Raw genomic sequence first — 2,500 nt, 5'->3', positions numbered from 1 at the left:
ATGATATTTGTGATAGCATACGTAAAAATACTCATGAATACACTCAACCTCAAACATAAATATAAATACAAACAGACGCATCTACACCTACAGACACTCACATCCACACCCATACACACCCTATATCCACACCCACCCACACCCACTTACCAACGGCCCCATACCCACGCCCACACACCCACACCTACACACACTCACCCTACGACATATACACCCACTTACCCCTAACCACATCCTCCCCCAACACACACACCCAAACACCCACCTGCTCACCTACCCACCCACACCCAAGCACCTCTAACACCCCAACCTCAACCCCACCCACACCTACACCCACACACCCACATTCATCATGCAATGACTCATCCACCGCTGATGATTTCCCAAACTAGTTCTCCCGTCGACGCCACAAACCACTATCTCTGCATTGTCGAAGGCCCATTAATTGTTGCACGTTGCATTCTAAATCCCCCATTGCAGGGAGGAGGGCAGGGGGGAAAGGGTCAAGGGGAACGCAAAGTGGGAAAGGGGTCAAGGGGAACGCAAAGTGGGAAAGGGGTCAAGGGGAACGCAAAGTGGGAAAGGGTCAAGAGGAACGTAAACTGGGAAAGGGTCAAGAGGAACGCAAAGTGGGAAAGGGGTCAAGGGGAACGCAAAGTGGGAAAGGGGTCAAGAAGAACGCAAAGTGGGAAAGGGTCAAGAGGAACGCAAAGTGGGAAAGGGGTCAAGGGGAACGCAAAGTGGGAAAGGGGTCAAGGGGAACGCAAAGTGGGAAAGGGTCAAGGGGAACGCAAAGTGGGAAAGGGTCAAGAGGAACGCAAAGTGGGAAAGGGGTCAAGGGGAACGCAAAGTGGGAAAGGGTCAGGGGGAACGCAAAGTGGGAAAGGGTCAAGGGGAGCGCAAAGTAGTAAAGGGGTCAAGGGGATCGCAAAGTGGGAAAGGGGTCAAGGGGAACACAAAGTGGGAAAGGGTCAAGTGGAACGCAAAATGGGAAAGGGTCAAGAGGAACGCAAAGTGGGAAAGGGTCAAGAGGAACGCAAAGTGGGAAAGGGGTCAAGAGGAACGCAAAGTGGGAAAGGGTCAAGAGGAACGCAAAGTGGGAAAGGGTCAAGAGGAACGCAAAGTGGGAAAGGGTCAAGAGGAACGTAAAGTGGGAAAGGGGTCAAGAGGAACGCAAAGTGGGAAAGGGTCAGGGGGAACGCAAAGTGGGAAAGGGTCAAGGGGAGCGCAAAGTAGTAAAGGGGTCAAGAGGAACGCAAAATGGGAAAGGGTCAAGAGGAACGCAAAGTGGGAAAGGGTCAAGAGGAACGCAAAGTGGGAAAGGGGTAAAGGGGAACGCAAAGTGGGAAAGGGTCAAGGGGAACGCAAAGTGGGAAAGGGTCAAGTGGAACGCAAAATGGGAATGGGTCAAGTGGAACGCAAAATGGGAAAGGGTCAAGAGGAACGCAAAGTGGGAAAGGGTCAATGGGAACGCAAAGTGGGAAAGGGGTCAATGGGAACGCAAAGTGGGAAAGGGGTCAAGGGGAACGCAAAGTGGGAAAGGGGAACGCAAAGTGGGAAAGGGGTCAAGGGGAACGCAAAGTGGGAAAGGGGTCAAAGGGAACGCAAAATGGAAATGGGTCAGAAAAAAGAGTTAAGAGTTAAAATCAGTTACATAAAGGATGAATGAAAGAAATACAAAAAAGAGAAAACAAACAAACAAAAAAGCAGGTTCCAGGTGATGAATGCCAAAAAATAACAGTAATGAAAAGAATAAAAAAATCCAGAAAAGATATATGTCTCTCCTAACCTTTGGCAAGTGCAATGCATACCTTATAATTCCTTCGTTCGCTGCATTTACGAGCCAAGAATAGCCTTCGGTCGGACTTACGGTGTTCTAGAATGACCTTATGACCTTAGTGAAAAAAAGTAAATAAATAGAAATGTAAATAAATAAAAAACATTATTGAAAATTCGAGGTTAAAACCCCCCACCCCTCCAACACACGCACGCACACACACACACACACACACACACACACACACACACACACACACACTCCATACTCCCACACCTATATTTTCACACGTACACACACGTACACAGACATACACAAAGCACACACACGAGCACACACACACAGCGGCAAGGAACCTATTGATTCTGCAATCTGCCTGACCGCCGTGGCAGGTCATCAGCAACCGAGGTTATCCCTGTGCAAAAGCGGCCTTAGCACTAATGGCCCCTGCTCACGGCGTAGTAACTTGACCATCCCCGCCCGTTACTGCAGAATGACATGCCGAGGCGGGAGCCAAATGCGAAGTGCACGAATGAAGTGCCACATTACCCAGAGGACGAGGTTGTCTCAGAGATGTAATCAACTTTGCGATAAAACACGAAAGAGATTATGATTACTACTTACAGAGAGAGTGTGTGGATGTGGGAAGGAGGGAGGGAGGGGTGTGTGTGTCGGGGGAGGGGTGTGTGTGTCGGGGGAGGGGTGTGTGTGTCAGGGGGAGGG

The 2,500-nt window shown here is 49.8% G+C and overlaps 1 protein-coding gene across 1 annotated transcript in view; it reads right to left on the bottom strand.

Moving 5' to 3' along the window:
• LOC122246116 (uncharacterized) overlaps window positions 1–2,500 on the bottom strand; it is a 334,123-nt gene that overhangs the window by 17,899 nt on the left and 313,724 nt on the right. The gene's annotated exons all lie outside the window — the stretch shown is intronic.

This window comes from Penaeus japonicus, unplaced genomic scaffold (genome assembly GCF_977035675.1).
Source record: "Penaeus japonicus unplaced genomic scaffold, GWHDUDI00000001_assembly GWHDUDI00000012, whole genome shotgun sequence".
NCBI lineage: Eukaryota > Metazoa > Arthropoda > Malacostraca > Decapoda > Penaeidae > Penaeus > Penaeus japonicus.
The sequence above is the reverse complement of the archived record's forward strand: the minus strand, read 5'-3'. Positions and strand labels throughout refer to the sequence as shown.